Source organism: Festucalex cinctus, chromosome 4 (genome assembly GCF_051991245.1).
Source record: "Festucalex cinctus isolate MCC-2025b chromosome 4, RoL_Fcin_1.0, whole genome shotgun sequence".
NCBI classification, from domain to species: domain Eukaryota; kingdom Metazoa; phylum Chordata; class Actinopteri; order Syngnathiformes; family Syngnathidae; genus Festucalex; species Festucalex cinctus.
Window position 1 is genome coordinate 6,778,880 of NC_135414.1, and position 25,414 is coordinate 6,804,293.

The following is a 25,414-nucleotide window of genomic DNA, read 5'->3' on the forward strand; positions in this document are numbered from 1 at the left end:
TGCAGTCAGAAAAGGAGAAACAGCACAGTGTAATGGATCAAATAGATGTGAGATAATTAGACGCCATCGCATCAGCACTTTGAACATTTACATAACCTGCAGAAAAAGTGAAAACTGCGGCTAAAATTAAAGTTCTTAACTGTATCACCATTTACACTTCAAAATGGATATACTGAGACAGGTATTAACTATAGCAATGAAAGCATTTTCTATAAAACTTCAAACATCAGTGCGGCTGTGTTATGATCTTGCCTCCGCAGTTCAGCCTCATGACTAAACAATACAACCGTCCTCTCACCCTGAAAAAATAAATGGTAGCTGACCTTTTGGGATCTGGCTATCCCCCGAGCACCAGACACGGGTTTCAATGTAGAGCACAGAATAGATAAAATGATAACTCTAGATACTGCTGAGCTAATACTTCTTATTAAAGGATGCAGCCAGCATTGATTAAAGGGGGCAATCGGGCTAAAACCAATAACTCTTTGCTGCCCTTTAACCCCAACCCCCCCCCGTGCTGCATATTACATGAGCAAAGTTTCCCAGCACCAAGCCCGCCGTCATCCCCCGGCTGATTAGCACATTCATTGCTTGCACTTGATTTATTTACTTATTTACTTATGGATGCAAATTTTAGCCGGGGATTTTACCCCCACACCCAAACATATAAAGCAGAGAGGGAGAGGAGAGATTGATAATGTCTGTCTCACTTTTCATGAATGTCTGATGAGGCGCTCAGCCACACAACATACCTGAAATCTCTCATACAAAAAAATATTTATTCACTTTCAGCAATAACACGGAATATTATGAGGGCAAAGACAATACAGAATTGATGAAAGGAATAACTTAAAGAAATACAGCATGGGCCACTTTCAATAATGGTGTAGAGAGAGAAGCCAAAAACTGATATTTTCTGTATGGTCCACTTCATTATTATTTTGTTTACACTAAAAAAAAATTCACAGCCGTGGCCCTTGAATTGAATGAAAACACACTGTCAGGCTTTTTAGCCCAACTTGCTTAATATGGCAAAATATGATTTTGGGATATCTGCCTTATTGAATGTGGGAACTACTGGCCGGCATTTATTATCCACTGGATTAATAAGCAGCTATGGGCGCCGCACGCAGTCAAACTAATGGCAAAAGGGAATTGAAAGGAACGCTGAAAAAAAAATCTGCTTGTCTAGACAGTTACTCTTCTTCAAATTATACATTCATGAATAATTTGTTCACCACTTTGTAATGCACACTACTGCCACCTACAGGATCATTATCCACAACATACGCCGCTATTTCCCGATCCATTTCTGCATTGTGGACATCATCTTCCACAGCTAGCATTATTGATCAGCTTTGGCTAAAGTCTATCCAGTACCAAACTTTATGATCACTCTCTTTGCAAATTGTATATAAAGAACGCTTTAAACAAATGACTCCCCACATCTCAACACCGGAAAATCTAAATGAACCAACTATGTCAATGGAAACATGGCATTTGACCTCCAAAGGCTCCCTGATGAGTCGGAAAAAAAGGGGCTATCATTGTTGTATCTACAGTATACAGTACCCATCATTCAACAACAGTATAAGCTACCTAAAGTAATGAGAAGTGTACAGGGTGACACTTCAGTGCTACAGATACAGTATGCACCACTATGGTTGCATCCTCTGCTTACAGAAAACACAATTGGCCTTTAAAATCAAGATGGTGTAATTCAATAAAGGACAGTGGTAACTGATGAGCTATGGGATTGTCTGGAGACGGTAAGTCGCAGATGGGCCGGCTGATATAATGCTTGTCTCTGAGACTGTGCCTGGCTCAGTGACACCTGTTTAAGGGAGGGAAAAGCTTTAATCTCTCAGAGGCACCAAACAAGTCTAAGAGGCAGACAAAACGACTCGGTCAAACAAGACAGGAAGAGGAGGAGGCCGGCGTCTGCGCGCGCTGACTGTGTTAATAAGCGCAACTAAAAAGTGACTTTTTATCGTGGCATTTTGTCATGTACACAAGAAGTTATCATTTTCTTTTGAATGTAAGCTTGAGATGATGTCATGTCACCAGTGCGTCTGTACTCATGTAGAACTGTACAGAACCCAAACAAGCTTGAACTCACAATGAGAGATAATAGGTAGGAAGAAAAAGCCGAATTCCTTTGGCCACTCTCAGGGTCTGTTTTACAATCGTGTTGCCACCTGCCTTCAAAGCTTTATGTAAATCCCCCTTCTCCCCCTTAAAAGTCATACTTCACTTCTTTCCAATATGCTAACAAACGAGATAGAGTCAAGTAGAGAATAGGTCCTTTGACAAGAATGGAAAACGACGTTTAGTTATGCGTCCTTTCACCGGTGGGTGTTTTCTGGACAAATGAGGGTGGAATGCTGAAGGAAGTAGGTGATAATGTTGCCAAACCATGCTTCATAAGAGAGCAGCCTGTTTCTCCAAGTCGGTCTGCATGGATTATTTCATTTTTTTTTTAACCCATCCCCTATTATGAGCTCTGCTAAGTTGAGTTTACATCAAATATCTACATCAGGCTTACCCAATCCTGGTCCTCGGGATCTACATGAACAAAGTGGAAGTCCAAACTACGGTAGGCATGCACCAAGTATCGGTGCCAATACCGTACGCTAGCACTCCTACACAGTAAATTCTGTAGAGATAATTTGACTCTATTTAGATAGGGACCAAATAGACTCAGTTTTGTTTTGTTTTTTTAGCGCAACTGAACTGAGAAAGGAACGAATCAATTCCTCTGAAGTGATTGCATTCAGAACATTCGCTCAAGAGATTTGTCCATTTGAATGAGTCGTTTGTGAACGAAAACACGACTGCAACCCAGCCTATCACAAAGAAAATCTGAAATGCTCAATAGAATCTGGTGTGAGTTTAACATGTTCAGTATGCATGCGCACCTGCGCACCACTTATGTGCATCCCTTTTAAAACTGTAATGTTAAATGTGTTTTTTCTACAAAAGGGTTACACTTGAGTCAAACGTGCCATTATCAAGAAAAGTTTGTTTTGTGATTCTGACCAATATTTGATGAAAATAAAACACGTTTTTACGATGATTACAGTACTTAACGGCATTGTCAGATATCTGTACTTAGTAATTGGTAGGGCTCAAACGAAAGTGCTTCTACTGGGTCAAAAAATAAATGGTATCGTAGGATCCCCACTCCCAACAATGCCAAATGTGCATTTTTGTCCCTCTTTAATGTTGTGTCTGTGTGTCTGGTCTCTGAGCCTTCAGTGAGCTTGGACAGCCACCGCAGGGTAAAGGGCGCTTATTGGAAAATCAATGGCGCAAACGCTAAGCAAGTTACAGGAAGATGTGGGAAGGAAGGGTTCTTATTGATAAAGCAGGGGAAGGCCTTTGATGTTGCACTAGGGACATGCTCATTGATGGGGGGAACCATTGTACTCCTCAGGCAAATCGGAGCTGGGCTTTATCTGCTAAGTTAGTTCCAATGAATGGCTTATAAAAACGTCAGCGTGTTGTACTATTTAACATAAGTCAAAAGGTCACATTTTTTCACATTCTACTGTATATACCAATATCACCAACAGTTTTAATTAAGGGCTTATAGGCTGAATAAAAAATGATTACACACTTATTTTAGTGTACAAATTGCACAATATGCAACAATGGACATGTTCCTTTTATTACACTCTGCGGACACTTTCAAGTACACCTACACATTTAATAAGATCCAGTACAACAACATAAGCTAACATAGGGCTAAAAAATACTCATGCAGCTAAATTTCAAGGGTATGACAGCAGTTCAACAAAAACTGAAAATAATCTATCTAAAGCCTTTTTTCCCTATTGGTTTCTAGGTAATACTTTCTTAGTGGTACTTTTGACTTTAATACTTTGACCCAAAATAGAAAAAATTTTCAAATGTGTACAGACTGATTATCCCATAAAATAGTGCAAGTGTACAATTAATCGACAAGTATTGATTATCAAATTAATCGACAACTATTCTAATAATCAAGTTATCGTTCGGAGGCATTTTTCAATTTAAATTTGTCCAAATCCTTTGATTTCAGCATATCAACAGTGATTGTGCACTGATTTCTTTATCCTTCATGAAGGAAGACTGATTATATCCTAATCAAAATCAAAATTAGTTTAATCAAAATAAGACATTTGTAAACATCTGTTTTTACTTTGGAAAACAATGACGGGACAGGTATTATGGTACTACAAAAATATACAACCACACACACACACACACACCTTTTTTTCCTTTTTTTTTTTTTTAATCACTATACGAATGCAAAATAACCACCGGTTACACAATCACTGGTTAATAAACTAATCAGGGGAAACATGTTTTTGTAATGCACTATAATGCCAAATTAAAATAAATCCAATTAGTTGATTAATCAATTGAATAATTGATAGATTAATCGATAATAAAAATATTCAATAGTGACAGCACTAATGTTGTGGTCAGTGATTAAACTGTAATTATAGTAACAACAGTCTGTTTTATCAACCTATACACGGTACACAGTCTTGGTCCTCTGGTTGATTTAATTGTGCAGATTTACCCCTGAGAAACTGTCAATTAACCACACACAGCTACAGTACAGCATTGTTGTTTATTGCAGCTGTAATTATTTGCTCAACCATTTTGCTCATGCAGGCATAAAGGTACTTCAGTATTGTTCAAACTACAGGAGGCAAAAAGTCACCTCAGGTCGATGGCACTCAGCCTGTAAACAGGGCTTCCCGTAAAATCAATGATCTTCAGTAGGAGATATCAGTGTGGGGGAACAGAAATAGCCATGGTGGTGTTGAGTCTGAGGGAAGAACAGCGCTGGGTGTTTACACGAGAGTGTAGAGAGGAGGAGGGAGGGCTCACTAGCAACTCAGAGTATGTAGAAGAGATAGCTGAAGTGAGATCGAGCGAGCTTCCGTCAAGCTCTGGACACATAAAAGACAGCTCAAGTTGCTATGGAGACTTCAGATCTCCTATTGAATCACTTTGATGTACAGTGGAACGTCAGTTTTCGGGATTCATCCGTTACAAAAAGTCAGAGTAAATCGTACACAATCCAAAATACAGTAGTGTAGTACAGTGAGGGTATGGAAGGGATGGCACTACGAACGGTCTGTCGTATAAAAAGTGGGCCAACAGACAGCAATGCATATTTATCAATGCATATTCCAAACCGGGGACATTTTGACCAAAAAAAATTGTACAGTAAAAAATAAGAGGATTTCTCAGCATTAAGTGTACTGGCCAGAGAGTGGAAATTAAATTATTACCTTGGCCAAGGAGTTTATATGCCGTGACCAAGAACAGTCTCGCACCCAAATCCTTGTTCCTTAATCATGTTGACAGACGCCAACGAGTTTTGTTTGGATTATAATTAAAACTTGTATTTCAAAATGAAATGTTTGTTCTTCGGTGGTGACTCGAATTAAGATAAGAATTTGTGGATCAGAATTTTCAGATTTAAACCATAATACATCATTGACTGCTGTTGCACAAACTCAATTTCAGAAGGTGGTGGCAATGCACCAAATGTTTTGCCAACCACCAAAAGAAAGACAGAAATGAAAGAAGAAGAAAGAGAAAAAGTAGTCATGGCAAATAATGTGTTGTTAGCTTGTTGCCACATCTAATGGGAACAAATGAAGGTACCGTCTAGCTTGCTAGTTTAGCAACAACAAATCATTATTTTCAGCAGCAATAGGCTGACCAGGATTCTAGTTAAGCAATTTTAAGTTGCAGGACCAACTCAACGATGAAAACAAGCATGTGTTATTTGCCGAAATATGTGGTACATCTTTTTATTTCAAGAAAAATTTTCCACTTTGCCGTTAATGTATTCCTGATGTATGCAAAAAAAATCTCAATGAGCACATTCAAGCATACGCAGGAGCTGGGCATCAATAAAGTTGTACAATTTGGTGCTGGTCCAAATGATTCATATTTGGCTTTGGCAGAGGGAAGGGTTCTAATGCCTGCCATTGTAGTTTATGAGAGAACCATTTTCTGCATTTGTCATCACACTTATTGTATCTAACATAAGACACCTTTTAGAACGTAATACAATGTTAGTTTTAAATGAGTGCGTGATTGGGACCTGATCAGAACTCAAAACAACTCCCAGCGACCTCAATGAGTAATTTCTACTCGCGGCTGTTTCCCCAGTTTCTTTTGGTGCGATCGAAGCGGCGTGCTGGTGTAATTAGAAGTAGTTAATTAACTGTGGGTTAATTACTGGGTTCTGCAGCGTGCAAGCGAGAGACATGGCGGGTGGCAAAGCAAATGGAAGCGGTATACACACAGCAAGAAGCTCTACAATTAGCAACCAGCACAAAGGGGGGTTTGTTCGCTCAGATAATTTCACTCACCGAGGAGCTGGTGAGAACAGTTGAAGTAGATTATATTAATTTTACACGCATTTACAGTATGCTTGGTTTCAACAATTATAGTGAAGGTCAGTCATCAACTGTATGCATCATTCCTGTTATAAATTGGAAACAAAGAAATCATTGTATACATGTTTTGTTATTTGCTACATGGTGTAAGAAGGCAGATGACCAAGATGGAGAAAATTGTGTGACGGGGAAAAAAATAAATAAATCAGATTAGTAAGATAGACATCACAATTTGAGCCCAGCATACATGGATTGAAGGATTTGCTCCAGTCTAACGTGGAGCCTCTCATCAATTAGCATGCACTGCTGACTTTCCCATCATTTGGAATGCACAAACTCTGGGAAGACACTCACGACTTTGTACACTGCTCTGCCTGCCACACTAGCACTATTCTAGCTGATGCATCTTGGGAGAATTACTACAATATACAGACACCAAGACAGCGAGTAAAATGAGTGGGTAAAATGGACACATACAAGAGGATTTGAAAATGAGGGAAGAAAAGAGCTCGAAGGTCAGAGATGAAGGGGGAAGAGTAGCTGATCATAGTGTGCAAGCCCCAGGTCTTTCATTTCGACTAATTATAAAATCTGCCCCTATTTATATCTGCTGGAAGCAAACATTCTCTCATGAGAGGAAATATGCTAAAAGCTTTAAAAGCTTCTGTTTGCACTCACTCAGTTTCATTTTCACCACAGAAACAGCGTGAGGGTGGCAGTGAGGGTGAACCCAAGGTCAACGAAGCACACATCAGCATGCACTGAAAAACATCACCAAGGCGTGAGTACGGTAAAAAATATGAAGTATGAAATTGCAAAATTATACATGTGTAAAGTGCTACCGCCTAAAAAGAAGAGTGACACTTGCACACACCTTCCAGCAGGGTGGTAGTTAAGGAAACCACAAACACAGTTGTTAAAATGATCAATACCCTTGAAATATTAAACCATATGAAGCCACAATATTGATTAGGAGACCAATAATAAAATAGTTTACTTGTGACTATTGTAGGAGTTTAGGTAAATCTTCAAGATATCATTAGATGTAGCTTCATCCCTTGCAACCAAAATGACAAACACACACTGAGATTTGGACTAGATGAGTCTGTTTATTCTCCTTCCTGATGAATGGCTATTTTAGGATTGGTGATATGGCCTAAAATTCACATCCTGGTATAAGCCAAATACTTTGATGGTAATGGTACATATCATAATAAATTCTGTCTCTCTCTCTCTCTCTCTCTCTCTCTCTCTCTCTCTCTCTCTCTCTCTCTCTCTCTCTCTCTCTCTCTCTCTCTCTCTCTCTCTACGCATATATATATATATCTATATATATATATATATATATATATATATATATATATATATATATATATATATATATATATATATATATATGAATATATATATATCTATATCTATATACATATATATATACATATATATATATATACATATATATATATATATATATATATATACACATATACACATATACATATATATATATATATATATATACATATATATATATGAAATGGAAGCATTTAATATAATCCCTTAGCAAAGCTAAATTGATGGGAGAAAATAATGTAAAAAAAACAAAAACAAAAAAAAAACAAAAAAATCCATTCATTCTCTGAACCGCAAGGGTCACGGCAAAAACAACAAATAATGCAATTTTGAGAACATTTATTGTAGCTTACAGGTCTCAAAAATCGAAATGAAAATGGTTCAAAAGTGACACTAAACACAAATAACACGGCTGTCATCTGTCCATCCATTTGTCAGAAGTATATTTTTGATGTCCTTTGATGTTGTTAATGGTTTCAACTCCTGGTTATGCCTATGCAGTTTTCAGACATGCATATATGCTGTGTAACTGTTATATTATTTTCTGTCTAGACACTTAGGGTGTGTTCTGAAATTTATCTGACACTCAACTGTTTTTGAAACAGTCAAATTGAAGAAGAGCACGCTATCTGTACGCACCCTTAATAATTTACCTGTTCATTTGCTCTTCATAGTTGATTATGACACCGCTGTGATGTAGTTCCAGCCTAGCTTCTGGTAAAAGTGTACTTAACGATCTAAACACTTATTCTGGTGTTTCTCTAACCTACATTTCACATTAGCTTAGCAGTTAGCATACATTCTCCATCTTCTTCTGTTCTCTTCTTGCATGGTGACTCATTGTCCATATTTAGAATACAATACTTGTCAGAAGTCTCACATTATTTTGAGGAATAGTGACTTTAAGGTGTGGCTCCAAGCTAGCTAGCCAGTTCATAGCTACGCAGCGCAAATTAGCTTAGCATCCCCAATAGTGTCTGAGCCACTGGGAAACCTGTGAGGACGGGTGACTGTCAACACACATAAGGCCTATAGGTGGCAGCTCATCCAGCTCTATGGTCAAATGTGCTTGAAGCCATTTCCAAATTGAGGGAGCAACATCAAAAACAGATGCTGACGTGATTGGTCCGTAGAGTACAAATCTATACTGTTGGGCTAATTTATACTGGCTACCACATACTATTACACATTTTAAATTGATTTCATTAACACACTGTATACTAATTGAGAGGTTAGTGTTTGCAGTTTCTGTGTATGAGAACCTATTAAAAGTGTGGAAGCACAGCATTTGTTTCTTGCGAGAGTTTTTGTTTTACGATAATCTGGAGAACACAACAAACGTCCTGACTAAAAAAAAAAAAAAAAAAAAAAGAAAACCTGGCTATGGTCCTGAAGAGGGATCACGCCCTGACAGACAGAAAGGGGACGCGGATAAAGTGTCTATAATCCTACGCCTCTTTGTGTAATCTGGAAAACAAATACCTTAGTAATGACCCGGTCTTGCACCTGGTAAAACACTGTGTTCACTGGCACTTTGAATAAGACAAACAAAGCACTCTCAAGGGGACACCAGTCATGAGAAAAACCCTTCGTTACACAAAGCACCCATGTATTGATTAAAAGCATCCACTGTATGCGGGTGTAAAGTCAATTTGCAAATGAACACGTGGGCGGACGTGTCACCAGCGTGAGCTTTTGGTCTGGTCTTCACTTTTAGGTCTCGGCCTCAGCGGTGTGATGATCCCATTTACGAGGCATGTGAAGACCAAATGAGCGAAAAAGCAGCCTAATGTGGTTGGAAGCTGTCTAGGGTGAGAGCAGAGATGCGGAAAGTTGCACAGTATTTAAGTGTGGAAAAGGCTCAATTACTATCTTTTTGGTTGCACACTGATACTGAGAGGTGGTGAAGACTTATGCACAAATGTCAAACACACACAGTGTACACCAGGGATTAGAGGGTGTCCTAGTGCAAACATTCAGTGGAAATTATTTCTTTTTGAGGAAAAAAAATGCATGAAAGCCGTTGGTGAGCTGGCCTCTAATTCTAGAGTAGGATATCCTGGATAAATAATTAGAGGGCTTTTTTGACGACCTTGCACAGCCAAACCCTTTGCTCTCTCTGTGACATTTGCTAAAGTCATTAATGACAAAGACTTAGAAAGAAAAAGCTGAAATATGTTCACCACAGGAGAGGAAAAAAAAAAGGTTATTCACAAGGCCGGTTTTAAATTATTTTCTTTCTTAGCATGAGTTCTTATCATAATACCGACATTAATGGACACATCGCTGATAACATGGTTATTTTCGTACCATAGCAGCATACATCTCCAGCTAGCACTCACACTTTAACACCGTGAACCCTGTAATTAGCCGTACAATCACAGTATTGCATTCATCATATGCACTTATTCCTCCTTAAGAAAATACACTTAGCATTTACTAAAGTATGTAATACAAACTGCTCGAAGGCCAAACATTTGCATGCATTTTACATGCTGGTGGGATGGAAAATCTATACAGTGACAAATTATGAGCCAATGTGAGCAACTCTTACAAAGAGTGTAAGAGGACTGTAAAGTAAAGCATGAACATTGATGTTCCTTGGCCGTGCAGTGACAAGGATGTAACAATTGGGGGGTGAAACTTTTGCACTAAATATATAAAAGGCGGCCCAGAGGGGTACTTGTAAAAGATATGTACACATGACTGCATGACAAATACCAAACGGCATCTGTCCACGATGCTCTTAAAACCTTTGAGTGAACAAAACCAGTAGTTTGTCTTCAAATGAAAAAAAGGGCTAAATGTGACTAAAAGACAACGGGCCTGTTAGTCATTTTAAGCGTTCATGTGCGCTAAATCCAAGTCCTGTTCCTAGTCGGAGACCCCCGAGACCTCGTCTAACATGAGGGAGAGCTGCTGCCACACGACTACAACTGAAACCGACTAACCCAATTCTAAAATTCAAATGAAAACAATGAAACAGTTCATTCTAGCTCAGGAACGGGCAACTTAAATGATGGAGGGAGAAACTAATTTTTATCAGTGGTATTGTGGGTTCACACAGGACTGTACACTTCTAACCCGATGCATGCCAAGAACACAATTTGAAGTATGATTAAATGACAGCAAATGGACACAGTAACTCCTTACATGCTTTCAGCAAACTGTCAACAGTTCTTGTAGTGGGGTGGAATCGGTATTTGGGATATTTTTTTATTTATTTTTTTAGATCAGTTTTGTAGTTAGTGGTGACTTAGGTTGAAAACATTGATGGCTGAGTGTTAAGACACACAGATTTGTATGGAGGACCAAACCTGCCAAAATGTGAAATAAATAAATGACTAAATAAATAAATAAATAAATAAATAAATAAATGAATGAATAAATGACTAAAAATGTATAAAAAAAAATATAATTTGAAAATTGTATCTAAAAAAATAAATATAAATGGAAATAAATCCGTTTTTATTTTCACTTTTAGTCATGTATTTATTTTGTATTTAGTCATTTATTTATCTATTTATTTCGTCATTTAGTTATTTATTTAGTAATTTATTTATTTAGTCATTTATTTATTTTGAATTTTGGCAGTCGAAATGTTATACAAATGAGGTCTCGGTCCTAAGCGTGTCCTGGGTTGGACTCCGCCATTGCAAACTGCCTGTCATTGGCCGAGTGAGCAGCTCGGCGAACAAGGAAGTCTCGCAGGCTTGCAATGGTGAGCTCCAGCAATGGACGACGATCGTGTCCACTGTCATCTCAACTTGCGACTTGAGTTGTTAAACAACAAGTGAGAGAAGACTCCAACCCAAGACACGCTAAGGACCGCCCCCATATTTGAATAACATTTCGACTTAGCAGTATGGCCCAAAACTGCCAAAATTCAAAATGAATAAATGACTAAATCAATAGATAAATAAATGACTAAATAAATATAGAAATAAATGACTAAATAAATAAAAGACCTAAAGTGAAAATAAAAACGGATTTATTTCCATTTATATTTATTTTTTTTAGATATAATTTTCGTATTATGTTTTTTTTATATTCATTTTTATTTTCACTTTTAGTCATTTATTTATATATTTAGTCATTTATTTATTTCGAATTTTGGCAGTTTTGGTCCTCCATAGATTTGCATTTTAACTCGGTCAGCATACAACCCTATTTTACAGAGGTGGGTGGGCATCATCATTGACTGGAATTGATGGAATTGGTGGAGGTGCCCACCTTTTGGCGAGTGCTTCAGCAATGTCAGCAAATGCTTGATAATGCAAAGCCTCACAAAAATACACAGATTGAGAAGGACCGTTTGTACGCAACGAGATGGACAGAAATAATCCTGCTTCACTCGGTGTTCAGTCTGTACATTTTTTCAAGGCTTCGCATTATCATGCATTGGCTGAAAGTGCTGAAGCACACGCCAAAAGGTGGGCGCTTCCATCAATCATCAATTTCAGTCAATGACGATGCCCACCTTTGCTATTTTAATTACGGAAGAGACACAGTGGCTGCCTTAGTGGTGAATAATGTTATTACAAGTAAAGACTAATCAGGTAACATTTTTATAATTTTCAAAAATGAATCGAGGACCACTCTGAGCACTGTTCTAGCTACTCAAAATTAAGTAGATGGATGGCTGTGTGTGCATGTGTGGCATGAAGAGAGAGAAAGGAACTGGTGGCACACATCCCTCAACTGTGACAAATGGCACAAAGGTCAGAGTGAAAGCAGCTGGACAGTTGAGCACAAGACACAAATGTCAGAATGAAAATTCGCATAAGGAATAAGCGGTAAAGAACACTTTTATAATGTTTTTAAAGGAAAAATCGGAATGTGACAAATGTGAGTGATGGAAAAGCATAAAGCAATGTGATATTTTAAGAGTGTGTAAATAAATTCTTAATACCCCTCTCCCCTCCACCTCTCCTGCTCTGAATGTTGTGACAGCCTCAGTGGTGTGAAGCTATATTTGAGAAAGAGCAGCCCCCCCGTCCCTCATCTGCACAGACACATGCACACACTGCTGCCCTTGTTCATTTGCCTTAATAAAATGACCACATGCCTCCTGTCATCCCAGCGCACACTGAAGCACCTGGCAGATATAAATCAGGATGAGCGAGCTGTATTTGGGAAGTGAGGCATTAAGTATGACAGGGGCTGTCAAAGTTCAGATAGCAACAACCGCGACATATAGCGCCAACCACCGCCAAACAGACCCGAAAACTGAGGCCCGGCCCCAACCAGACCACTTATCTGCAGCATCTTGGGCTCGGCGTGACACAGCTGCCACATCTGGGGTCCAGCTGGGCAGCCTGCTGAGCGCAACTCAAGTTGGCCAGGGGATCACTTCAGCGAGCCCCCCAACGGCGCGCATCTTCCGGGGTAGACTTCCACATCCTCCAGGAAGACTTGACCCTGTGTTTGCTGCCGTATATTTTTTGCTTCCTTATCTGTGAGCTGAATTTCTAAGTGGTGTAGATTGTAATTCCAAGTAGGAGTGAGGAGATAAAATAAAAGTCGATGAGTGTGTGTATTGTTTCAGCGTAATATATGTATGTGTGTGGAATTTCAGTCATGTGAGTTCAGGGTCTGAAGGTCAAACTTTGCCAAGAGAGCCAACACATTCCTCCGAGGACAGGAACATATCTTAAGTGTGCGGGCATGTGTTTGCAAAGACTTCACTACATGTGTAAGTAAAATCTCTATTGCACTATATTTATATGTATATATATATATTAAATGTCACATCTCTGCGTGGCGCCTTTGCAGCCAACGAAAACACGACTACTGAGACACAACACTTATTCCCTTTGGGGATGGCCCAGACGACTTGAATCTTAATTCTTCATCTTGCCAAAACAGTTTGGATTATTTGATGCTTTCAGTTAGTTTCGAGGATGAATGACTAAAGATATTATGTAGTCAAGTACAATGTGATTTAAGTCAAGTTGAAAATGATTAATCAATGACATCATTGATTACACCATGCATCAGGTTCATGTAAAGACACATTTAGGGTGGATCGGCATCGAAATAAATTAAAACATAATAATAAATACATAAAATACAACTCCCCCGCTGAATGTAGTTGTCGTAATTAGTATGAGCCCCATGCGTGTTTTTCTCTTCAACAAGCTGGTTGTCTTCCGTAGCATAATTTGTTGTAAGATAATATCATAGCCAGGATCCATAAAATGAAGCATTTCTCTGTCTCACTGTTTTTGTATTTGATTTGTGCTTTGTTGGATTTGAGGATGGACTTGCATATTTTGCAAGCAACTCTACTACTAGTCTCATTCTTGGTGAAATATTTCACCACGCTTGTACAGGCTAAGGGCGGCACGGTGTACGAGTGGTTAGCACGTCCGCCTCCCAGCTCTGAGGACTCCGGTTCGAGTCCAGGCTCCGGCCTTCCTGGGTGGAGTTTGCATGTTCTCCCCGTGCCCGCGTGGGTCTTCTCTGGGTACTCCGGTCTCCTCCCACATTCCAAAGACATGCATGGCAGGTTAATTGGGCGCTCCAAATTGTCCCTAGGTGTGATTGTGAGCGTGGATGGTTGTTCGTCTCTGTGTGCCCTGCGATTGGCTGGCAACCAGTTCAGGGTGTCCCCCGCCTACTGCCCAGAGCCAGCTGAGATAGGCGCCAGCACCCCCCGCGACCCTTGTGAGGAATAAGCGGTCAAGAAAATGGATGGATGTACAGGCTTATGTCATACATGTTGCATCAGGTGACCACCTGACCATATCTTGACTTCCAAAAAAAGTTGGCCTCGAGATACTTAAATGATACTTGAAGTTAGAATTATTTTAACATACAGTACACTGTCTCTGGGTTGAAAATAAAACAAAAAAAAAACTTTATTTTGAAGTTTTACTTGACAAAAGAATGCACAATGTTCTAAGGCCAACCTTTGGATTGAGGTCAGGGACTTAACCTTCGCCATGACCACATCTCCGGTTTAGGAGCGTAGAGCGCTATCAGTGAGCTAAAATTCTGGGCCATCGACACAGCTCGGGACCATATTTGAATACTCATCCTTGCAGCAATAGCTTTTTTTAAATGGCACGAGTAGCACTGTTTTATTCTGTTTTATTTTATTTAAACAGCAGATTTTATTTTATTTTATAATGTGTGTGTTGGGAGAGAGTATTGAATGTTGTCCTGAATGCTAATGAAATTTTGTTTTTTATCTTGGACCAGACAAATAAAGCTCTATTATGTTCCCAGGAAGTGAGGTGCATGAAAAACTGGCCTTTTTTATTAAAATAAATAAATAAATAAATAAAATATATCAATAATAACATGCGCAAACAAAGCCTTTTTTCTATACACACCTTGCAATTAACTTGGGAGCAATCCACGGTCTACCATTAGCAGTAACAGTACGGTGTGCTCCACGTGCCATTTTTATGAATTAAAAAAATAATAATTAAAAAAAAAACAAAAAAACAAAAAAACGACCAAGATATATAAAAAAAAAAAAAAAGGTGGACATGTCTGGTAAAAGAGGACATTTTGGCACCCTATTTTTACAGGCATATTATTGGACAGAACATTTTGGCAACAAAAATGGTGCTTCACTGCGTGTTGCTGCCCATGTTCCTTTTCGCCATTTTAAAAGTGGCGGCAATCACAACAGCCGAGGATAACAAGACTAACCACGACTTGCATTAACAACTAACTTTTTTGTACTTTCCGCCCTGCTGGACAATGTTGCTGCTCCACAGAGCATTTTAGTCCAATTGCAAAAAAATGGGCAAGTCATAAGTCATAATTGGGCAACTGGAAGACGATGCCAAAAATCTGTGATTAGTTGGTTAGTTGACTTCAAAATTAAACGTCGATTAGTTCAACTCATACTTTTAACTTTGTTGGAACAGTTTGGGGAAGTTCCCACTGTACTAAGCAAAGACCGTAAAAAACCCGCTTGGATGAGTTTGGTGTGGAAGATTTCGCAAAGAGTCCTGATCTTAATACCATCAAGCACATCAAACACGGGGGTGCCAAAATCATCCCTACCATCTTTGGTTCCTCTGGTTGTTGCCCTTATATTTTTGTCTTAAAGTATTCAGTAAAAAACTGAGATCTTTCTCAAAAAGCAGATTGCAAAAGGACAAAGTTGGCCAAAGCATGAGCAAATATTTTCCGGGGGATTTGGTTGTGGGCTCTCCCAGATGATGGTGATGATGATGATGTCTCATGTCAGGACAATTCAAGCAGCCCTGCCTCGGCTCAACCCAACTGTAAATTAGAGTGTTGATAATGAGCTGCAGGATCAAGTCAATGACAGATGCATCTTGCAGGGGAAAAAGAAACCACGTGAAGAGGACCGCAGGATTACTTTTATGACACATAATATCAATTGATTCAGGCCTGTCGAGGAGGGAAGGCATGTGTCAAGGTCGTAAAAACTGCACCACGTTCTGGATAAAATATATTGAAGTTATCTTTGCCAGAGGTCAATAAAACATGCAGATTTGGAAAAGGAGGATGACCTGATAATGTCTATTTGTTGATTCTCTCACTCACTCACTAGCACTGCACTATATAACATTATAATTTAGCCCCAGATGACAAGGGCGACCACATTAAGAATTTGAAAGACTTAGAACACATGTGACCACACATAAATACTGCTGAATGACATCTATATAATCACTACTTACACTGCTACTAATGTCCCGGCTAAAAAAACAAACCAAAATGGAATTGTCACAGGATATAAACCTTTCAGCACTATTTAGTGGCCCTTGGAAAATGCACATTTAATGGTCAGTTGATTAACAATACCATTGTTTTGATAATTAAATAGAAGGACAACGGGCAAGATATCTATAGGAAGAATCATCTCTGGAAAGAAAATGATCGTAGTTTGCGTTGCTTGTAACACATTGTGGATGCACCTGATCACATTTTTTTTTCTTTTCTTTTTCTTTTTTTTTTCAGTACCGGAATGTGTATGACTAGATTTGATTCTGCCAAATATGAGTCCCAATCCAACACCTTAGATGTATGAAGAAAAATGTGTCCTAATAGATGGGAACCATTCTCATTGGAATTGGCAGGACAAAACTTGCTGATGAACATTTATGTACACCTCTTTGCACAATTGGGAGACCAGGAAAAACAAAACAAAAAAAAAAACATGTTAACAAGAAGATACGAATTTGAGCCGGGCCAACTGGCTCACCCTGAAAGTTCAAGTCGAGTGCCACTACAAATTACAAGTTGACAGGTTAAATTATCTCTCGTATGCTTGGTACAATGTACGTGCATGTTGGAGTCTGCTAAAGCAACTGCCTCAAGACAACTGTTCTGTATGAGGTATTTACATGTCAACCATCATCTCGCTCTGGGGCGGAAAAAAAAAAAAGTCAGAGAGAAAACACCATAAAAGCTCCTTTGAGCTTCCTTGACAGGAGCTTCCTCACCACCTTTTTCAAATGTGTCTGATACAACGCTGGCGCATCTCGAACAGATGCCCCCCTATTTGAGTTGTAACAAGGGGCTGCCCCGATGGTGTAAAATGAGACGATGACTAATTGGTTCATAACCTGTAATTGGAAGGATGTAATTGGAGTGGACCTCGAGATGCCAGGTGCACCTTTAGGAGCTGGGGCAGTGGTTTGCCCTTTGACTGGCTACCAAGGCGTGTGTTGGGGAGGGTAAAGGGGTGGGTAGGGTTAAATGTGGGCGGGAAAACAAAGCTCCTATGCAGAAGGTACCCCAAACAACAGAGCTTGGGTGTGGCGTGTGTTGATTAGGTTATTAAAACCACATGCAAGCCAAGCGTTGAAATGCAACTAGACACACGTATACAAATGCATTCACTCCAACAACACATCATACACACTCATTTGCTAAAATTAGAAACAGCTGTGCAATGTAATGGATCTAACAAAACATTTATGACCTTTACAAAGATAATGCTCAGATGTGATCGACACTGTCAGAATGATATTTCATTTAAAGTGCCTGTAAAGTGAAAATAAATTTGTAAGCCTTCTAAATTTGGCACACTATAGAGAGAAGTGTTTTTAACAGAACAGCTAAATCATTTGAAAGAAAATTCAAGCCGTTGTCTCTGCTCTCAAATCCTTTAGGTGGGTAAAACCCCAACCCTCTTCTGCTTAAACTTCAGTACCCACATCGTTCATATCCCTGAACATCCTTACATGATTATGTATCCTCTTGCAGTATTCGGTAGGTTTCCACGCTAAGACGAGAGGCACGAGCAACCAGCTAGCTCGTAAGCTAACATGCTCAGGCCTACTAATTATTAGTAAAATTGCACCATAACTGTTGTAAACAAAGATGTTCAAGTTCTTATACAGTGGGGGATGGGCTGGTTGGCCAAAAACTGAAATCGTGAAAAACCGGTACATACCGGGGTAGTTCACAGTCTGCACATTTCCAGCAATTATCTACAAACATGTATAACATACTTAGAAACAAATATTCAAATTCACTTTGCAGGGTCTTCAATATTTTTTTTGTTACTTCATTATTGCTTTTGTGCTTTTGACCATGCATGTGTAGCTAACGTTGTGGCCAAGCAGCTTCAAGTCCACCGTCATATTAATCCGCCGGCGGCTGTAAGAAATGTGAAGCTCAACAATTTCTCATGGTTCAGATGGTGGGTCAATGTGATCAATATGTTCACGACCCACCTAGCCAATACTACACGATAGCCAATCAATGTAATGGAGGCTGAGTGTTAATTGGTACAGAGTGAGAAGGAAGGTGGGTGATGGAACAATTGGTGTGCTTTTTTTGCAAAAGCATGAAAAATTAAGTATTGTGAACAGGTTGTCAGCGTGTTTGTGAAATGCTTGTCTTCTGAATGAACGTGAACAAAAAGGGGATGTGTGTGTGTTTTTTGGTAGTGCAAGGAGGGGGTTATTTGTGAGAACATCTGTTTTTCCACCTATCACCATATGATTTTCAGTAATTAGCCAGAACACCTGCACTTGCATGGGTTCGGTATTGCACTACTACCTTCTTTGGGCAGGTAGCTAAAGGTTTATGAAACAAACAACCTGTAAAATCTGAGCACACTATTCTTGGATTTGGAATTAGATTTACAATCTCACCTGAACAAAGAGAGAGAGAGAGAGAGAGAGAGAGAGAGAGAGAGAGAGAGAGAGAGAGAGAGAGAGAGAGAGAGAGAGACAGCGAGCATAAATAAATTAGGTCAGGATCACTCAAATAGTTGTATTTCTAGTTCAAATCAAATTTAATTCTTAAATTTAATTAGGTTTGTCCATGCGTCTGTTTAGCTAGTTAGTGGTCCAATTCAGTGAAACACAAAGTTTGAATTGAGGCAACTCGACTGTTGCTGTTTGTTCAAGGTAATTCACCTTTAATTCTAAATTTTTCTGAAGTTCTTTTTAAATGGAGCAAGGATAAGATGTATTGTTAAAAATGAAATATTTAGCCATCCTTTTTGAAACACGCTGATGAAATGAACAAATTAAACAAATCCACAGACTGAAGAGAGGGAAAGTGAGTGGGGGGGACAGATCTCAGAATAAACTGTTTACCAAACCTGGTGAGTGTTGGGGTGTTTTTTTTTTTGTGTGTGTGTGTGTGTGTGTGTGTGTGTGTGTGATGAGAGGCTGCAGCTGACAACGAAATATATGTAGAGCAAAGGGAAAAAAATGTCTAGCAGATACTGTGTCAGTTAACTGGAAGTGGGAATGTATGGTAGCATAAACATGCTTTAGTCTGGTGGAGGCCCATTGCGATGTCTGCCATCTTGTCCTGTGTTCACAGGCCTCCAGATGAGTCAGTGTGGCTTTGGATGCCGAAGAACACCATCCTGCATGTTTGTAAATGCAACTTGGTCACCCGCACTGCCTTTCGGCCAATATCCTGCCAGTAAATCATTGCAATGTTGCATAAAAACTATTACTCCAATTCGCTATAAATCTCATATGTGTTACCTACAAGTGAGGATATATGATGGAAATCTATTGATCCATCGCATCTTCGCTGTAATTTGAAGAAGATTAATTAGCATTTCCCCGTCGGTCTATCCTGCTGACACACTGAATACCATTGAATTAGAAGAAGCTCTGAAGTCAGACAAACTCGGCCCAAAAACGCTCCCCCCACGGGACCGTGGCATACCCCTATCCTCTAAATTACCTAAGATGACACCACTGGCCCAATTCTGTTCCATACTCCGGCCACTGGCTGAGCAGGTCAAGACCTCCCCTATTAGAGAGCAGGCCAAAGCCACATAACTCTTTACCGAAGGTGAGGGTCAGTGTGATGCTGTGTCTTGCCAGGGTCAACCAGAGGTTCCTGGCCACTGAGGTTCATGGCAATACAATAAAGTAATCAATCTGAGCGCCGGGTTCTCGTCAATAATATACTCCCAGACTGAGGAGGGTCACCACCTGTTCCCTGGCCTCTCCTTGGACTGTCCTGGCCTCTTGAAGTGCTTGTGTCTTAGATTTCACTGTCACTGTCCTGAAGGGGAAACTGGCGGTTGTAATCAAGCCCTGACACTGTGGCCGATTTAAAGACAAGGGAAGTTATTTGAAGAGGATTATGTTATCGTTAATTGGTGGTCAAAACAGAACGCAAACAACCAATAAGTATTCACATGTGCTGTGTTGTACTCACAATTCTTGAAACCACTATCCTACTTTTTGCAGAGATTGTCGCTACTCCTGCTTTCCTCTCATGCTTACTATGAATGGAAGACAGACAGCATTGTTGGCGGCTGCCAAGATGAGGCAGCAGTTAATTCTTGGCTGTCCTCCCTTCCCTACTTAAAAGACAGGTATAGAGTGTCGAGCAGCTCCAGATAGCTGGATACAATGAAGACGTGAGTGCACAGTTTCTAGCAGGTGAACTAAAAACCTCTCCTTCCTTCCCTTACAACCCAAACAGGCCGTCCAACAGTAGCACCATCGACATTTTATCAATTTCATCTTTTTTTTTTTTTTTTTAAACCACACCTTGCTTAATTTCCAGTTAAACCAACCCTGATGTCTTAAACATTTCCTGTCGAGCAGTCCCTGCTCCCTGGCTAGCAAGATGCAACAATGATTACAGAATCTAGTTGATCAACCTTCAACTCAGTTTTATTTATAGGGTACTTTAAAAACAACCACGGCTGAAACACAGTGCTGTACATTTAAAAAAAAAAAAAAAAAAAAAAAACTCAACATAAAAGACAACTGAACATAGCTTACAGTAATTAAAAAATGACAACAAAAAAATGAAAAAAAATCAATGCTGAAAAAAGGGCTCAAGTCCATGCAGTTTAACGCCAAGGAATAATTGTTTTTAAACTTGAAGTCAACCCAAACGTATGTTGTATGTGCCCCAACTAGTCTAAACACTTATTCTGATGAATATTGTGTTTGTGGAATATAAACGAAGCTGCAAAACCCACCCATTTGTATCCATCTCTGGGGCGGCCTTTTTGCCATTAGCTGTCAACTGAAAACAACATCAGAGTCCCGAAGGGCTCAGGTAATGTTCAATCATGTGCCACCTGTTTTCTGAATTTGGTCATGTGACGTTTGAAAGCTGAGCCATGAATGGTCCTGACCTGAGCCCTGAGTAACTGTGATGTCATTTTCAGTCGACAGCAAGTGGCAAAATGGCCGCCCCCTGAGATGGATAAAAGCCGTTGGATTTTGCTGCTTAATTCACATTCCACAAACACAATACTAACAAGAATAATGTGCTGTCTTTAGACTCGAGGGGTCCACATAAAACATACAAAGAACATTTTTAACTGGACTTCCACTTTAACGTGTATTTTAAAAATCTACTGTGAAAGGGGTTTGTCTAATGTGTAACATAACTTACTTCCATGTATGCTATTTCCATGGCCAAGTATAGAGGCAAGAGGTGGAAAAGCCAAATGCAACACAAGGAAACAAAAACACTACTACTGTATGAAACATGATATGACCAGATTTGCTTGACAATTAAGAGGAACAACAATGAACAGACACACACTGAAAGAAACCAGGAAACTAATGCTGCATTCAAGGATGGTCGGAAATCAGACTTTTCCAAGTTCAAACCAGTAAATGTGTAAGGGAACGCCCCCATGAACGCAGAAATTTCACTTGCGAAGTTGGAATAAAAAAAAAAGGACCCCGACTTCACCAGCGGACTACAATGTGACGTCATTCTGAATGGCAAAACACAATTTACTCGAATATAAAACTAGATAGCTTTCTTCATTCATAAATATTCGAACTAACTCCACGTAGCGCAACGTACTTGACAGTATTGCCGCTATCTCCCTGCATGAAATTATACGGTCAACAACTTAACTATATGGAACGCTTATGAAATAAGATTAAAACTATAAATGAAGCAAAATTGCAAAAAGGTAAGTTTTCTAGAGGTCAAAATGAGTTTTGAGGACCAAAATAAAAAAACAATTTATCACTATCCGCCATTTTGGTTGTTTACGTTCGCCTCGAACGCTTTCAGGTCGTAACTGGGAAAAAAACAACTCAGATATATCCGACTTCCAACCATCCTCACATGCAGCATAAACACAAACAAAATGATGAGATAATTAGTAGGGCTGTCAAAGTTAAAGCGTTAATAGATTAATTAATCACAGAAAATTATCGCATTAATCACGTATTAACGCAGATTAATCACACTATTTTTTTCGACCGCACTTGAGCCTTGAACGTAACCGCGGAGGGTTACATTGAAGGCTGCGCAGGTCAGTGATTAGGTCAATGCACAGCATTTCCTACGCCTGTTGTTCCAAAATGAGCGGGATGACTCCAGTTGATTTGTTCGGTGGTAAATTTCGCTTTAAAAAAACACCCCAACGGGACTTTAGATAAAACAAAAGTAATTTGTGTTTAATTAATTAATAATTGCTGAATTGCACCCAGTTGATATGATGCTATTATGTTTTGAGCAATACACGCATGCATGCAATTGCGTACATGCATTTAATCAATGTTTGCAAATGACATTTAGATAATAAAATGCATTAATGTCAAAATATTATGGTATTTTGTATTTTATATTACACGAACACGCAAGCAATTTAGCTGATTAATCGTGATTAATCAAAATTAAAAAGTGTGATTAATCAGATTAAAAATTTTAATCGTTTGACAGCACAAATAATTAGTCACACCTGGGCAAGACACAAGTGGCAGGAGGGACCTGATTGGTAGAGACAAGGAGCATGGCAGACGAGAACAGGTGGAAACGGAAACCTAACGACTAAGACAAGACATGAGGATGCAAAAAAATAAAACACAACATAAAGCAAAAAAATAAAAAAAAAATGCTAATTAACCAAAACACAGATAACAGTTTGGCACCAGACTTTGCTCTGGATTGGTCACTAGTCAAGCGCACACAGACAGAGTCACTTTCACGCCTACAGTCACTAACCCGAACTCCATTAGCCACGTGTATCACTACACAGCCAGTAACACGCCAAAGAAACAGTTGCCACGATAACCCTTAAACAAACGGTCATTTCCGCCAACCTGATTTATTTGCGGAAAAGGCAACAGAAAAATTGACAATGGCAGAGTGAGACAAAGTTTATTCCGTTCAAGTTCATTTTTTCTGTATAGTAGTGAAGTTAACAAAACAATAAGTTGCAATATTGTTTCCCAGAGGACGCACATACACAACATTTCTATACGCAAATGCTGACGAGAGTTTTTGGTCAGCCTTTCCAAAAAGTCGGATGACCTAAAAGGACTCTGGGTATTGACAAAAGGCCAAAAGGCACAGAATATTACATGTTTTAAAGAATACCCATTTTTGCGTGGGCACGACCTAAAAATATATTCCAAGGCAGGGAAAGCTGTAAATTATAAATTCACTATAAGCGGAGAGGCCGTTTGGTAATGCAACATTTTGTTTCTCAAGCTTAACTTTTTTTTTTTTTCTTTCCTCTTCAAGCTCCCTCCTGACAACATGTCATGTCATTAAGCAGCTCAATCTGCATGCTATTTGCATACATCTGTTGTGTTTTATTGATTGCTTCTCATTCTTTAAGATTCATGGAAGATAATTAATGACAGCCCCACTGGTGCCACGCCCGAGGGACAGCTAATTCCGCTGCACACCAAGGGCCTACCTCGTCACAGTGGGCACCGGGCCAGGTTCATTCCCGGTCCCGTCGCTGCCTCTGGCTGTCCTTGGTCTCAGCCAGCTCCCCTAACAAGGAGAGCCCTTCCTGGGCCATGTTAACTAAAAGGACAATTATCCTGAGAACAATGATGCTTTTCACAGAGGCTGTCTTGTCATCAATGCAGTGGATCGGGTTACAGCAAACAGCTTGACCTAATTAAGGTCTGCTATCTGTGGCGTCTCATTGTTTTCCCCAAAATCGAGACTTTTTTATATTCAAGAATAGGCATGTTGTGCTTGCCCTTATTAATTTGGCAATGTGTTTTCACATGACATAAAATGCGTCATTCAACATTTTATGCAGTTTTGTCAAAATCAAAGATTACATTGTTCTAATTATGCTACTCAAAGCGAAATAATTTGATTTGTTTCTGAAGCATTCTTTGTTACTCATGATGGCTGACCATCTTGAATGAAGTCTCTCCGTGTTTTCTACTGTTTGTCCTAAAAGTACACTATATGAACTAAAATATTAAGTCACACCTTTTAATCAGTGAGTTCCCCAATCAGTTGTTGGGTGACACATTCTAAATTGAAATATGTTAGCATAAGATAATTGTCCAATCACAGGATTTCCTTTTGTTTGGGAAGGAACATTTCTGTTCTAGAATTAACAGCTGTGATTATGAGCAAGACTCTTGACCCTTCCAGGTCACACAATTCTATTGTCCCTTCCTGTAGGTAATGGTCAGCTGGCCGAAAACTTAAGTTCTTCCCAACTGCCTCCTCTGGGAATTTCTGCTTTTCAATGACAGCTCACTTTTTTCCTCCTGCTGACTTGTTGGGGGCATTTAGTCACCAGTCACTCACCACTGACCAACAACACTAGGAAAACTGAATGAATAACAGAGCAGCCAAAGTGTATGTGCGCATGAAGTGTGTTGGACAAAGCGAGAGAGGGTTCCGACTCTGAAGAGGAATGGTGCTGAATGTTAAGATGAAGCATAAAATCATCCAAAGCCATTAGACAGCTCTAATGAAACATTTCTGCTGTCTCAGGACTCCGAGACAATAACAGGCAGTAGAGCAGCCAATCATATGGAATCTGGAGTCATAAAAAGCCACCTTGAAAGTCTGTTTATTTTCGGTCTCTAGGAGGTGTGTGGCGGTTCACTAGTTGGGAGGGTAAAAACATGCGCAAACAAAGACGCAGGAGATCTGGTTTGGCAAGTATATGTATATATAAATATATATGTGTCCTTACTTGCGGGGTATTGTGATTGTGATTGAAATGTCAACAAAGGGCGAGTTCAGAGAGAGGACGGGTATGTGAGTATGAGGGTTGATCCCCTGCACTCTTCCAGTTTTGTAAAAGCTTCTGAAATATTCCACAAAAAAAGAAAGAAAAAAGTTATCTAAGCGAAACTATTAGTAAATGAAGATTTACCTCCTACCCATGATGCCCATGTCTGGGGTCACCGTGACCCCATCGTGACTGCTCTTTGCATCAACAGCAACACTGCCTCTTCCATTTGCTCCAC

At 39.4% G+C, this 25,414-nt stretch overlaps 1 protein-coding gene across 8 annotated transcripts in view; it reads right to left on the reverse strand.

Moving 5' to 3' along the window:
• The window catches only part of zfhx3b (zinc finger homeobox 3b), a 298,790-nt gene that overhangs the window by 112,732 nt on the left and 160,644 nt on the right, over positions 1-25,414 (reverse strand). The window contains exon 1 of one of the 8 annotated variants that reach the window (XM_077518497.1): positions 7,092-7,175. The exons of the other annotated variants lie outside the window; for them this stretch is intronic. The gene's annotated coding sequence lies outside the window, so the exon portion shown is untranslated. Of the gene's footprint in view, positions 1-7,091; positions 7,176-25,414 lie in introns of those variants that run through there. 8 annotated transcript variants of the gene reach the window in all.